The sequence below is a fragment of the Cyprinodon variegatus genome, unplaced genomic scaffold, assembly GCF_000732505.1.
Source record: "Cyprinodon variegatus isolate N-32 unplaced genomic scaffold, C_variegatus-1.0 Scaffold138, whole genome shotgun sequence".
Classification (NCBI taxonomy): Eukaryota; Metazoa; Chordata; class Actinopteri; order Cyprinodontiformes; family Cyprinodontidae; genus Cyprinodon; species Cyprinodon variegatus.
The window spans coordinates 734591-750455 of NW_015150591.1; the positions used below are offsets into that span (position 1 = coordinate 734591).

General features: G+C 38.0%; 1 long non-coding RNA gene across 1 annotated transcript in view; it reads right to left on the reverse strand.

Annotated features, from left to right (window-relative positions):
* LOC107085962 overlaps positions 1 to 15865 on the reverse strand; it is a 56672-nt gene that overhangs the window by 28009 nt on the left and 12798 nt on the right. The gene's annotated exons all lie outside the window — the stretch shown is intronic.

A 15865-nucleotide genomic window follows, 5' to 3' on the forward strand; every position in this document is an offset into this window, starting at 1 on the left:
ACTTAGAAACGACACTGTCAGGAACGCTATGGACAGTGGAAACATGCAAGAGGAGGAGGTCGTCTATGAGTCTTGTGTTTTTTGTCGGAGTTTTGTGTCGGAGGTCGTAAATGAGTCATCCGTCATCCATTTTTTATTCAGAGGAGGAAAGCGGGACAAGATGTTGTGGAAGAGGGCGGCAGAAGCTTGGTTTGGTGTAGAAGGCTTCCAGCCGTACATGTTTGAGCCCTTGCTTCGCAACGTTGCTAGTTCTGTTAGCTTTACGCCTGCCGAAGACACAGACGTCCATCCCAGTGAACACTGGGACGGAACTCTATGGGGAAGGAAATTACTCTTATTTCAACCGCTGCGTATATTAGCAGCGACATATGAATCAAGATGCTATTGACCGAAAAAACGTGATTGACAGATGACCGTTGATATATGATTGGCTGAATTTAGGTGTTCAGTCTGACGTATAACTAACTGGCCTGCAGAAGATGACGAAAAAAAAACTGATTTTAAGACGGTATATATTTTTAAAATCAAAATTTTCTAACTGTGGGGACAATATGGTCTGATAAAGAGTACATTTATATACATGTTTAAGCCAGAATTATTTGAAATTCAAATATAACTTCCCTACAACTTTAAAAAGCAACTTTAGATACTGCTAAGCAGGCTTTTAACTAGACGTGTGGTTTTTATGTCTTTTTAAGTTTCCATTTGTTTTTAAAATGTTGATATACATTGTATTCTACATTATTTTATTACATTTTCACTGTGAAACATTTTGATCTTTATCTCTAAAAAGTGCTAAACAAATAAATTTTACTTACTACAAAATATGGCAAACATAAGGGGGAAAAAAACTAATTCATTTGCTTAGAAATAAATTCTCTCTTGATTTATCTTTGAAGGTTAAAAACAATTTTGAAGGTTAAAAAAAAAACTTTTCTGACGTTTTGACGGACAGAATAAAAGGGAAGGAATGTTTGATTTTCTTTAAATATATCTTCAATATTTTGTTACTTTCATATAATTTTCTTTTTCCTCTTTGTATCAAAATAGTTATACAGCTTTAGATACTGTTGTGTGCACGTGATTTTTAGAGCCATAATTTAATACAACTATAACAAACCAAAGTCAAGTGCAACCAATTGCCGAAATGATGTGAAGTCATCCTAATCAGTTAATAAAACATTCCTGCATGGGTTTTAATCTCATAAAACACAGCTGTTCTGCGAAGGTCTCAGAGGTTTGTTAGAGAAGATTAGTAAACAAACGAAGTCACAGAGCGGAAAGGTCAGGGATTATGATGTCAACAAGTTTAAAGAGCATAAAACAAAGACCCAGTGAGAACTGTTCATAAATCACAGTAAAATCCCCTAAAATGTAATGATGTTAAGTGTTGTTGCATGAAAACTGTGAAAAAGTTAAACTAATGAATAACTATGATTACATTCTAACACTACAAAACACCTGATAAAAGCAGTGTGACTGGAACAATAACAGAGAATTACATCCTTACAAAAAAGTTTAATTCTTGTAAAATCTCAAGTTTAGTATCTGGCAGGCGATGCAAATTCTCTGTCATCCGGGTCATGGCCACAACAAACAGGCTTAAGGCCCCGTCCACACGAAGTCAAAACGAACACGAAACGCTGATATTTTCCAAAACGTTTGCCGTAAAGACGGAGACGTAAAATAAATGTGAGCGTCCACACGAATGCATGAAAACGCTGCAAAATGTATGCCAGGCCTGTAAGTGGCGCTGTGGTGCCAAAGCAAAAATAAGCGACGAAATGTTGGGCATGTGCACTAATATTTATACATGGTTGCCCTGCGGGTCCATTTTCGTGGTTCAGTCAAATTCAGGTGCTGAACTATGTCGTCGATATTGCTCTGTTCTTCCTGGAGATATTCCAGAAGAAGAAGATTCTGTTGTAAGCCCGACAGCAGGGTGAGTAGCATTAGCAGCAACGGCGCCATTGTTGTTTTGATACTGTGCGCGCATGCGTGTTTAGAGGCGACGCTATGACACATGGGTGTAAAAAAAAAATGCGGTTAGGGCGTAAAGATGGAAACGCGAAAACGGCGTTTCGAAATCTTCCCACTCTGAAGGCTGAATAAAAAAAAGATCGTTTACAGACCCCCGAAACGCCGGCTTTGTGTGGATGAGAGGCTGGTTTGGTGAAAAATTTGTGCGTTTAGGCCAGGGTTCGTCTTCGTTTGGACGGGGCCTTAATCTTACACTCAGTTTGCTGAGTTTAACAACTATCTAGGAGTGGTCGTCACTCCTGGGTTGGTGTTAAAACGTTTTTAGAAGATCTGAACCAAACCCGCTACCTTCGATAGAAACCCGTTTGTGGTGTAGCATCTAGACTTGATAAAATATGTCTAGTACATAATATCAAATGCAATACAAACTGTAATGCATTTTAGTTTTGCAGCCGAGGATCTCAATCTATATTCAGCTAACCTGGCATTTAGCCGACTGTTATGTCTAATGATAAAGTTGCAGAACCTTGGTTAAAATGATCTCTTCCTGTCTGACTCATTTTAAAAACCTTATAGAAACAAAGCCAACCACATGCTAATGCTTATAGTTTATAGTTAGAAAATCTTGCCTATACGCGACTCGAGTTGAGTGGGGTGGCATCCCCTTCTTAAATGACCATCCCCCCCATACCATCCCCTGTGAAATTTTATTACTGAATGTGTAAAATTCCTACTATATATTAACTAGGGCTGGGTGAAAAAAACGATTTAATCGATTTAGAATAGATTCATTTACATTTTTGCAAAATCAATGTCTAGGGAATGACCCGTGTGACGTTCACATTCAAATAAGCAGGACAGGTGGACTCATCATTTGAAGCCAGACAGCTGCAAATATACCCAATAGGTTGACTGAAGACAGATTAACGAATGGGGGCTCATCAGCAAACACCCTGTAGTTGTTACAGACAACGCTGCACATATGGTTTGTGCATTGAAGATAATGCAGCTCATGCATGTCTGCTGCTCAATTTGCGTTTAATGTGACAGGAAAAAACAAAATACATGAGCATTTCAAAACACAGTTGAACCACTTTCATTATTGTAAAAACAGATCGAATTAAAATTAATCGATTTAAAACTGTATGAACCAAAACCGAATCGGATTCAGGACTTTGGCGAAAATACCCAGCCCTAATATTAACAGTAGTGGGATTAATATTGCCCTTTCAACATTTGTTGGGCTGTGGGCTTACGAGTAGCCTGAGCGAAATAAATAAAATCAAAGAAGTGGCCTACCATAAATATGAAGGAGGAAATCTGTCCCCTGCATTTGTCCCTAACTATGTAGAGGCAGTAACTATGTAGCTATGCCAGTCCAAGGACTGACTGCAGTTCTACTGTAAGGTGCCTTGGTCAAGATCAATGATCGGCATACCTGACATGTAACAACCATTACATGCATACAACTAGACCAATGGTGAACTATCGGTAAGCAGAGTATGCAGTTGCTTAGGGGCCCTGTCACTGACACCTGGTGGGTCCCCTACGCAATTGTGGACTAGGGCGTCTTTTTGCAAATGTATTGGTGTGAAAAATCTGTCTTAAACCCACCTGATACAACATCGACCAACCGGACCTTACTTATACCGCAACACATGGCAGATTTCAACACATAGTGAGGCATTTAAACACGACACCAATAGCAAAGCAGACAGTGGTACTTTTAATTACTATGTTAATAACTGTGTATAGTTCATTAGGCGGTTGATAAAAAATACACCCCTATAATACGTTTCAAACCAAAATAAAGAACGATGTATTTGAGTATTTTATTTTTTACAATACGACTTGGAATTATGAGTAATCCAGAGCGTAGATTAAAAACATAACCGTTACGTACAATGTGTTAGCGACGATGTAAACCAAAAACAGGTGCTTAAGCGAATTCCAGAAGAAAAAAAAGCAAAGAAGAGCTGCTGGAAGAACGGAAAAAACTTGCCAAAATAAACACGTTCTTTCAAAGAACCGAAGAGGCAGAGGTGGACGTTGCTGCTACAGTGAACGAAGATTGCGACCAGAAGATGAATGGAGAGAGCGTGGGTGAGGAGGGTGGCTGTGAAACTCAAGGTAGCCCGATAAGACAAATTTTACAGCAGAATATGCTAAATTATATATCCATGCCTAGTGAAGGTAAAAAATGATGAAATGATGAAGTGTGTATGTATGGTGCACATTTCGGGTTGGTTTTTACGGCAGTGGGGGGGCTTCATATGGGGCCCACCCAGATAATGTTTCTTACGGGCCTATTGTTGTGTCGTTACGCCATTGAACTAGACTACTTTTTATAGTATAAGCTACTTAAAGTAGAAACGGCTGTTCCAACCGTTGCATTTCCTAATTCTACCGAGTGGTGCACGACTTTACACGAGTGAATTAAGTGAATGTGATTTGTCGTTTATCAAGGGGGCGGGATTGTTGTGGCGGAAGTTTCGCAATCTCTTTGGTTGTGGCAGGTTTGTCGGAAGCATCCTGCTAACCAGTTAGCAACATAGTGCTAGTAGGTTCCCAATGGGAAATTACATTGGGACCAAGTAGTACTTAGAAACGACACTGTCAGGAACGCTATGGACAGTGGAAACATGCAAGAGGAGGAGGTCGTCTATGAGTCTTGTGTTTTTTGTCGGAGTTTTGTGTCGGAGGTCGTAAATGAGTCATCCGTCATCCATTTTTTATTCAGAGGAGGAAAGCGGGACAAGATGTTGTGGAAGAGGGCGGCAGAAGCTTGGTTTGGTGTAGAAGGCTTCCAGCCGTACATGTTTGAGCCCTTGCTTCGCAACGTTGCTAGTTCTGTTAGCTTTACGCCTGCCGAAGACACAGACGTCCATCCCAGTGAACACTGGGACGGAACTCTATGGGGAAGGAAATTACTCTTATTTCAACCGCTGCGTATATTAGCAGCGACATATGAATCAAGATGCTATTGACCGAAAAAACGTGATTGACAGATGACCGTTGATATATGATTGGCTGAATTTAGGTGTTCAGTCTGACGTATAACTAACTGGCCTGCAGAAGATGACGAAAAAAAAACTGATTTTAAGACGGTATATATTTTTAAAATCAAAATTTTCTAACTGTGGGGACAATATGGTCTGATAAAGAGTACATTTATATACATGTTTAAGCCAGAATTATTTGAAATTCAAATATAACTTCCCTACAACTTTAAAAAGCAACTTTAGATACTGCTAAGCAGGCTTTTAACTAGACGTGTGGTTTTTATGTCTTTTTAAGTTTCCATTTGTTTTTAAAATGTTGATATACATTGTATTCTACATTATTTTATTACATTTTCACTGTGAAACATTTTGATCTTTATCTCTAAAAAGTGCTAAACAAATAAATTTTACTTACTACAAAATATGGCAAACATAAGGGGGAAAAAAACTAATTCATTTGCTTAGAAATAAATTCTCTCTTGATTTATCTTTGAAGGTTAAAAACAATTTTGAAGGTTAAAAAAAAAACTTTTCTGACGTTTTGACGGACAGAATAAAAGGGAAGGAATGTTTGATTTTCTTTAAATATATCTTCAATATTTTGTTACTTTCATATAATTTTCTTTTTCCTCTTTGTATCAAAANAAGCTTGGTTTGGTGTAGAAGGCTTCCAGCCGTACATGTTTGAGCCCTTGCCTCGCAACGCTGCCAGTTCTGTTAGCTCTACGCCTGTCGAAGATACAGACATCCATCCCCATGAACACTGGGACGGAACTCAATGGGAAAGGAAATTATTCTTATTTCTTAGTTCAACTGTTGCATATATTAGCTTATATACATATGAATCAAGATGCTATGACCACAAAAAAAAAAAAGATTGACAGATGACCGTTGATATATGATTGGCCAAATTTAGATGTACAAGCTGACGTATAACTAACTGGCCTGCATAAGATAACGCAAAACCCCCCACCGATTTTAAGACAGCATTTTTTTTTTTACTTTTGAGATATATGGTCTGATAAATATACATTTTTAAGCCAGAATGATTTGACATTTAAATATGACTTCCCTTTAAGCCGCTAGCTGGCTAGCTCAGGTGGTAAGTCACCAATCCTACAGACAGGAAGACTGGGTTCTTATCCCAGCTGCCAGTGTGGGTCCTTAGGCAAGACCCTTCTCGTTAATGCCTGCTTTGGGGAGTGGCGGCCTAGTGGTTAACTTAATTTTGTTGCTATGTTCTTGTGACAGTGTAATGACATTAAAATACATTGGAAAAATCTATCACCACACAATTGAATTGGCTAAGATTTATGACTGGAAGCTTTGCAAACAGCCCACAGCCAGTTCAGAATATTTTAATTACACTCACATTTCTATGATCACTGCATAACCAGACTTATAGATCTATTGATGATAAATAGGTCTAAACTTTATTGTAACTAGAGAAGGGAGCCAACAGGCATAAAAGCTGTAAGTTAAATTGTTCCTCTCTTCTGTTCTGCATGTGAAGCTGGAATGATCAACAGCAGAAGGAGCCCAGTGTCCTTTTTTTCTTCATTTTCTTTCATAGAGCATTTATGATGGTGAGCTTTAAGTAAGAAAAAACACAGGAGGTGTTAAAAGTACTTTACACGCCTCTCAAAATGTGTTTGGGAAAAAAAAATCCTATGACAAAGTAAAACAATCTTGTCAGCAAAATAAAAAAACAAATAATTACACAAAACCTCACAGAGAGAGTACAACTACATTGGTAGGCTGACACTGGAGGACAAAAATCAACAATGTTTAAAGGAGCGAATTGTGTTGTGGTCTTCACTTCTGGCCACTTAGAGTCAAGCTCAATATTCAACATCGATTTACTGGAACCTGTGAAAGCACTGATGACACTAAAGATCCTGTTTAAGGGAATCGCCACATTACTCACCGTCTGACAGCAGAAAGCTCTAAGGCCTTTAAGTTTGTTTTTGTTTTGTTTTCTACTTTTAAAGAAACCCTGTATCTAGTTTGTCCCCATGGAAACAGACTCTGAAGATGACCTGCTGGTTTGTTTTGAGAAACCCTGATGAATACCGGGCCGCTGCAGTACCTTTACTGGCCAAATCAATAGAATCAAGCCATAGGTGTTGTAACCAAGGCCATGCGGATCTGTCAACGTAATGATTCTACAAGAAGGAAGTTTAGTCGAATGCCGCAGCAGCTCCTGTATTATACAAACCAAGCAGAAAAGAGTCCATAATGTAAAATTAAAATCAAACAAACTATCCTAACTTGAGTGGTAAAAAAAAGGCAAATCAGAAAAAAACAGTAAAGGCTAATAGAGTTTATAATAACCATTTTGCTCCAATCAGTCACGGCGGGGCGGTGCTGATCCCCGCAATATTAACCCTTCATTTCGTATTGATGATTAAAATTATTACTTATTTATTTCTAACTATATTATTTTACAGTACAGTACCGTAGTTAACAATGTTGGATCAAAAATAATAAAACAAAGCTAAAAATATTAAGTATCTTATATATATTTTCCCTTTGATATTTAGATAAGAACTTTTCACCTTTGTTACTATGGAATCTGCTTCCCCATAGCTGTTCTTTTCCTTTTTATGAGTAGTTCTACTTCCTTTATGATGTGAACGACGTGCTCATCACATATACAAATATAGAAAAATGCTTAAAATCCATTTTTGTTTCAGGACATAAACTGGAAAAGTCAAAATACAACAGTATTCTATTTTTTTCTGAATGGTGGTATTTCTTATACTGTAGGAAGTTTCAGAAATATTAATCTTGACAGATGCAGTTAAATAGTAAAAAACAATGCTATCAACTGTAGAGTTCCCAGTATTAAAGCACAACCCCTTAAGAGGTACAGTCTGGTTGATGGCTTCTTTGATCTCCTTAATTTCTTTTTTTATTATTAATTCTCCAGCTCCCTCCGTCTGTTCTAATAAGTCACATTTATGTCTGTTTTCCCGTGTCCTCCAATTGTGTACTTGTTGTGTTTCCTTCCTCCCGTGACAGTTTTGCAAACTATAAACTTTTCTCTTAGTAGATCGAACATCCAGCACAGGTTGAAACATTTCCTGCCACTTTTGCACACAAAAACCATGTATTTCAATCCAGAATATCGAGACCAGTTTTGCATGCTCCACTGTAAAGGAAGACCTTTCCAGTGCAACTCCTGAGAATAGTTATATTTTTATTTTAATATACATAGTTTCACACAGATTAACTGAAAACAAACTAAAGGAGGAGGTTGGCAGTTTACTCAACGTGTTTCATCATATCAATGGACTAGCAAAATCAATTTACCACTGCTTCACTCTTGCTGTCCGAGCTGGATGCCCGCATGTTTCATAGCAGATTTGCTTTGCAAGAGGGGATTCCAGAACATGTCATTCAAGGAAGAATCAAGGGCTAGTGTTGAAAAGCCCTAAACTATACTGATTTTGACAAGTGTGACGGAGTCCTTTTGTTTTAAACAGCTAGTAATGAAGAACAGTGTGGAGGCAAATTTTTCACTAATATTCCTTCTAGTTAATCCTGTTAGGATAATTATCATTGATGAGTTTATTACACCTTAATATCAGCTCCAAAATGTTACTCCCCTGAAAATGGGGAGGAATAAAGACAATGAAACGAGACGTTTCCTCAGCGAGAACTTTTACTCTAATAATCAAATATTGGTTTTACAACAATAAACATTTATACAATCTTACAGCAAAAATGCCTGGGTATAGAGAGTGCATACTGTCAGGACTCAAGTTTTTGTGTTCGTCTGTTTGTCTTGTCTTTTGTGTTTCTCCTTTCCACCACCAGGAGGCGCCTGGCTCCGGTTCGCCTCCTCACACACCTGCAAGCGATTGCCTCATCACCGGTCTGCTCTTAAGCTGCTGGTTGCCACTACTTTGACGCCAGAGTGTTTTCCAGTTTGGGGTACTCTAGCCAAGCCTTGTTTATGCCGAGTCTAATCTGAGTTTTTGCTTTATTGAGTTTTTGTCCTCTAGTCAAGCTGAGATCTCATAGAGTTTTCCTGAGTGCTTGTTTCTCCCCGAGACTATACCTTGTTTGTTCTTTGCCTTTCGGCAGGAAGCCTTCCTGCAAACTGGACCCTTTGGACCGCCTCCTCCCAAGTGGGATCAACTAAGTCTTACACTGAGCAACGGATTCCAAACAGGAGGTTTGGATCCGGCCACCTTCGAGCACGCTGAGATCTCTCAGAGTAAGGAAGTCATCTTCACCACGACCCGTTCAAGTACCACAGGAAAACTGAGTTGCAACCAGCGGCTACATCATTCAACTCCGTCCGAGTTCTGGGTAAACCCTATTCCACCCTCCACCCAATCAAACATTCTCTGGAAGACCAACACACTGACTGAAGTCTAAGTGTCGCCACTTCTATGGAAACGTGAGTGGCAACAGATCCTCTCCTTCAAAATTGACAACTCCAATTTCCCACTGAGCCTGAACCTAACAGCCTGTCTCCCCTTTGTCTTCCAGTTTCCGGCGGAGCAGAGTTCAGAGGAACTCTGCGCCAAACTCAATATACCCTTCAATAAAACCCGTTGAACTTTAATATTGTGTCTCTCTGTTTTGGCTTCATTGCATTTGGGTCCGAGCCTTAGAAAGAATCATGACACATACATCTTACTAATATAGCATTTACCTGAGGCATAACCCTACAACGAGCAACAGGTCCTCTGAGATTAACATTATAACAAAAAAAAGTGTTTATTTTAATAAAAGAAATGAAGCACATGTCAGAACTGATGTTTTTCCCAGTAGTTTATCTAATTAGGCCAGTTCCTCAGTCCAGCTATATACAGTTATAATCGTAACTTTTGTACGTGGTGAAGATTTGGGAATAGAATGAGAGCGGTGTCCTTCAGTTAAGTATGAAGTGTAATATTTTGATAACGCTGGAGACATGGATGTCTCCTCATCTTCAAACGTGTATGATGTAATGATGTGATGATGTGGCAGACTGGAGTTTTATAAAATTCTTTAACTTCCTGAGAAGTGAGCCTGGTTGGTGAGCAGCTGCCTTCTGTAACTCTAAGAAACTTCTCTGATCTGAATAAGATTACAATTTCTATGAAAATCTGTTGTCATGTCTCATGGTTATTTAATACATATATGTTATAAAGTGTTATTTAAAGAGTTTATCCTGAGTAATCTCTTTTCAGGAAAAGATCCGGAGAGACCGAGCTTCAAGGTGTAAAGACAGAGCCTACGTTTAATACGTCGTTCAGTGAAAAACCAGATCTCATATTTTTAGATCCACTTTTCCAATCTCTTCCAATATGAGTATAATCCCCACCTGTTTTTAGAATGATTTAATAAATGACATGTGATCTATTCCATTTTATGCTTCTTCTATTGACACGACAGAAAGGTAAAAGCCATAAAGCCATAACTGGGTCATAAGTGCAATTAAGGAAATCATCCTCTATTACACTCAAAGGGGAGCAATAATTTTTTGTTTGTTTGTTTCATGGGAATGACAACCAGGTTCCAAATAGCATCATCAACAGACAATTACCGTAACAGATACAAAGAAATGTTTGATTCTGAGCAGATCTGAATATGTTTTCAAAGAGCTCAGATGTGGCTTGTTTATGAACAGAGATTTGCACTGAAACCTCATGGGAAGAAACTTAATACTTCCAAGTAGGATGATGTCAGTGTGTCTTTTGGGGCTTCCTAATTAGCGTTTCTTCAGTCTAATTAGCATCATTATGGTAGACAAGTGTAAAAGCAGAGTAAAGGCTCAAACAGTTTTAAAGGAACAATAAAACCAGTTGATGGACGCATTCAATTTGCTTGTTGGCGCCTTACTAGTCAATCAGTGTAACACACAGTTACCTATGAGTCAATAAATGCTGGTTTTGATGGAGATTTATCTTGATTTCATAAATATTTTGGTCTGTATTGCTTTTGTTTTAAATAGCAAAGCTAATCACAAGTGAAATGAAACCAAACAATAACAGATTTATGTAGAAGAGCCTTAAAAAACCTCACCTGCTGCCAATAACTCCAGTTCATGCCATTGCTTTCATATGCCACCAGGGTAAATAATGTCAGCCTTTAGGGCAAAACGTGACAGGTTATCCTGTCTCTTCTCATTTTGCTCCTTTACTCTCTGGTGGGAGTACAGCACCGTGACTGAGGGTAAAGCATGCTGTGCATCAAGCCCAATAGAGCGGGGATAATAAGGCAAATCCTCAGCACAGCTTTCTTAGGATGCCAGTCACTGAGACATCAGCGTTTGATGAAAAGGGGGAAAAAATGGGGAATCTCTGAATTTCAGTTTACTTATGTATATACATTTGTGTCTGCATAATATCAGCAACTGTTGGGAAAAAAAGTGCAATTGAATTTGGCTCTAAAACACACTCATGGAAGCATTACAACCGTCTATTCTATTAAAGCTAGGGAATCTAGTTAGTCCATGTTGGAAAAATGTTGACAAGATTTTTTTTTTCATTGATTTTTTTTTTGTTATTATTAGAGTTTTAAGCTATAGATCCGTGAGTTTCAGAACTGTTCCTGGGACTCTCTGATATTCAATGAGGATGTTATCCTCTATTTAGATAAAGAAGACCACCTGGAATCAATCCTACTGTATATGACCTGAGTGAAGTTGGCCCCCCCACTTTCTTCAAATCAGACAAAATTAGTGTCAAACGTTTGTGCAGCAAAAATTTTCGTTTGTGCCGCTATCATTTTTAAGATATAAAGAAATATTTCCAGAGGTCATCAAAGGTCAACCAGCCCCCCCACTTTCTTTAAATTAGACAAAATTGGTGTCAAACGTTTGTGCTACGTTTGTGCTGGTTGTGCAGCAATAAGTTTTGTTTGTGTCGCTATAATTTTTTTACAGTTTAAATTATATAATCAAAGGTTGGCAACTTATTTATATAATGAGTTTCAGAATGAACAAATGTTCACGGACCTTTGAAGGCTTCTACAAACAATTATTAATATCATTAAAATGATAGTAGTACAGAAAATGTATATATTTAAAATATGCATTTTTAAATTTTTTATATATTTAATTTAAATATTTTATATTTAAGATTAATTTTAAAATTTTATATTATTTTGTATGGCAAAAATGTTCATTTGTATTGCTATCATTTTAATGATATTAATAATATTTTGTAGAGGTCATCAAAGGTCAGTTAACATCTGTTTTTGCTGCACAAACGTAGCACAAACTTTTGACACCAATTTCGTCTAATTTGAAAAAGGTGTGTGGGGGGGGGAGTGACCTTTGATGACCTCTAGAAACTTCTCTTTATATCTTTAAAATGGTAGCGGCACAAACGAAAATTTTTGCTGCCCAAACAAACGTAGCACAAAAGTTTGACACCAATATTGTCTAATTTGAAGAAGGTGGGGGGGCTGGTTGACCTTTTGACCTTTACATTTTCATTAATATCTTCAAAGCCTAAGCAGCACAAACAACAATTTTTGCTGCACAAACCAGCTAGGGGTGTAAATAACAATCGTTTTGTATCGATGCATCGATCCAAAAGCTGACGATTCGATGCATCGATACGTCCGCAAGATAATCGATTCATGTTTTTTTTTTCCTCCGGTCTATTTTTATCCATTTGCTCCTGGGCGTAATTCTCCCTCCCGTGCTGCAGTGGCGCTAAACCTATTTTGCCCTCCTACCGCGCTTCCTGGTTATACTCTTACAGCAGTGTGTTGCAGTGAGCTTGACACAGACATTTTTAAATTATGCTCAGTATTGAAGCGAGGTCTGAGCTACACACTGTGGGTCTAGATACGGCTGAGGCGGTGAGGAAGTGGGGACGAGTTTAGTCCGACGACGGAGGGACATGAGGGCCAAAAAGAGCGGAGATCCAGCTGGAAAAAGGGTCCCAGCGTTCTCGCGCACCTCGCTCTTCTAGCGGGTCAAACTTCACGAGTTGTTTTCCGCAATTTCGGTCATAAAAACAAAACAAGCCGGCCTCCTGTCTGCTGCACTGTTTGCGGTCAGCTACAATCTGGGAGAGGTGCAGCGGAGCGTCTCTCAAGGGGGCGGTGACGTCGTCACTCCTTCTTCTTCTTCTTTTTTTTAATGGCGGTTGGCAAACAACTTATAGGTGCATTATCGCCACCTTCCAGAATGGAATATGGACCAGACAAACAATTATATTCTCCCTAAAATACCCGTTCTTCTTAGAAAATTAAAAATACCCCCAAAAACTACGTCCCCAGATGACCTGTGAAATAATTCCCTTATATCTAGTTCATTTTTATTCCTGTCTAACTCTCTACGCAACATCTCTCTTTCCTGAGTATATTTATTACATTCTAAAAAAATATGTTGGACAGTTTCTCTGGAGCCGAGGTATTGCATTGAACTCATTACACTGATATTGTGCAGTATTTTTGCAGTATTTTTTGATGCAACTTTTCTACTTCTGTTATTTGCTGTTGTTCATTGATTTATTTCAAACTTCAAACTTTGTTTAGCCTGTAAGGTGTAAAAAAAAATTATAATAAAAAAAAAATTTAACCGATTAATCGAATCGAAGTGTATTCTTGAGTATCGAAAATAATCGAATCGTTGGGTCAGGAAATCGATACTGAATCGAATGGCCATGATGGATGTGATTTACACCCCTAAAACCAGCACAAATGGAGCGGAGTTAATTGGCACCCATTTCGTCTGATTTAAAGAAGGTGGGGGGGCTGGTTGACCTTTTATGACCTCTAGAAATATTTCTTTATATCTTTAAAATGATAGCGGCACAAATGAAAATTTTTGCTGCACAACCAGCACAAACATAGCACAAATGTTTGACACCAGTTTTGTCTGATTTGAAGAAGGTGGGGGGCCAACTTCACTCAGGTCTGTATATGCTGACCCACTTAGGGCTGAAGTCTGTAGGGGGTCTTGGGTACAGGCACCACTATATGATAAACAAAAGCCAGAGTTTACTTTAAAATATGTGGTCCGAAACTGGTGGGGGGAGAGGAAAGTTAATAAAATAAATAAGTAAAGTAAAGTAAAGTCCTGTGAGCTAAAAAAGAAAAAAAAAAAAGTGCATGTCTGTGGTTTCTCTTTTGTAAGCTGAATATTGGAATTACACAGTAATGTTATCAATTTTTATTTTTTTACCAATCTAAGCTTTTCAGTCATTCATATGGAGAAGACAGCTGCTTATATGCTTTAAATGCAAAGATTGCTTAAATGTAAATGTTCTGCACAAGCTTTTACTTTTTGAATCAAACAAAATATATTGTATGCTTCACTGACAAGTTAGTAAATGTATAAACAGCTGCTTTGCTAGTCTAGTCTTTCAACTGCATATATTCCATATATTCTATGAAACCCCTTCATCTTCCCACATATGTTGCTTTTTAACCTTGATTTTCCAACATCTCTGCATGTGTCACCATTGCTTATTGCATGTCCTCCAGGATGAGCCCTGAGTACATTATTGCATACATTCTTTCCATCCTATGTAACATCATAGCAGTCATTCAGTTATATCCAATAGCCTGTTCAGCTCTGGAAAAGAGAATCACTGCACAGATTTGTGCCAAGTGGTTGTATAAAAGGACACCCACAGTCCTACAGGAATGTGTCATCTCCTGTTGAATTTGTAGCCCTCCATTTGACAATTTTCACCCATTCCTCTGCTAAGGTTTCCTCTGTATATAAGGTTTCAGACCAGTCTAGTGGTGATGTGTATGCAAAATATGCACTTAAATCTTTTTAGCTAAAAACGGTGCCAATTTTCCATCAATATGAAATGTATCAAATGTCTAAATCTATAATGAGCACAGCTGTTTTTGACAGCATTTTATTTATTTTTTGTTATCCACATTGATTTAGTTTCAAAAAGACCTTTTATTAAGCAGCATGCCACAGTGAGGCTGCCAGCTGCCTTTAGAAAGAGGTAAAGTCAATCAAGACCTTTAGAGCAAAACTCAGACTTTTCCTCTTTTAAATAAATATACTGTGCAGAAAGTGCTTTTTCAAAGCTAAGAAGCTCTTTTCCATCTCTACTGCAGTTGTGTGAAGGCAATAAAAAATACAAATTTCATCGAATAAAAACAATGAGCAAAAAGTCAAATCATAGACAAGCTCATCAAAATAAAAAAAGTTAAAAAGCTTAACTTATGCAGCACAAAAATCAAGGCTAAATAAAATCCACAGATTCTATCAAACGCTTTATGCCTCAGAGGGAGAAAAGTTCCAAAACAACAGAATAAAAAAACCCAAGATAAAAGTGTCTTCATGCTCAAGGTTTCACACTTCTGGAGATAGAGAAACATAAGGGTTCATTTAAACAGTTTAATTCTTATTTAAAGGTAATTACGAACGAGCTCAGAGTGATTTCAAAGACTTACTGAATTTCAAATAAACCGAGTAAGATCACTGCTTTTAAAAGGTCGTTTTCTATCATAGCTTTTTTAAGGGCTATAACTGGATGTTCTGACATTTCCAAGGATCATTTATTTGAAAAGATCTGTTTCCCTCTCTCTTTAACCATATTAAATATCCTTTTAATCAAGTGAAAAGTGTGTGTGTGTCCACACTACCATGTGGGGACAATTACACAGATATATGTTGCATTTTAGGGACTTATAAGTACTTGTGGGGACCAACGACTTATGAAACTGCCACGTGTTTCCAGTTTGACATCAAGCAGAGCAGGCATGATAGAGCTGGCATCCTCCACAAGCTGGCAGAGAGAGGAAGTACGGCTCGAATGCACAGAAACAAACCACTGATGCAAAAAGACGGCTCTAAGAAAGACAGCTCCTGTTATCGTCCTTCTTTACACGCAATCAGATAGTGTTATCTCTGATTACTGTCACTTGGGTTCTTTTTTTTGCATGTAAAGCTGCAA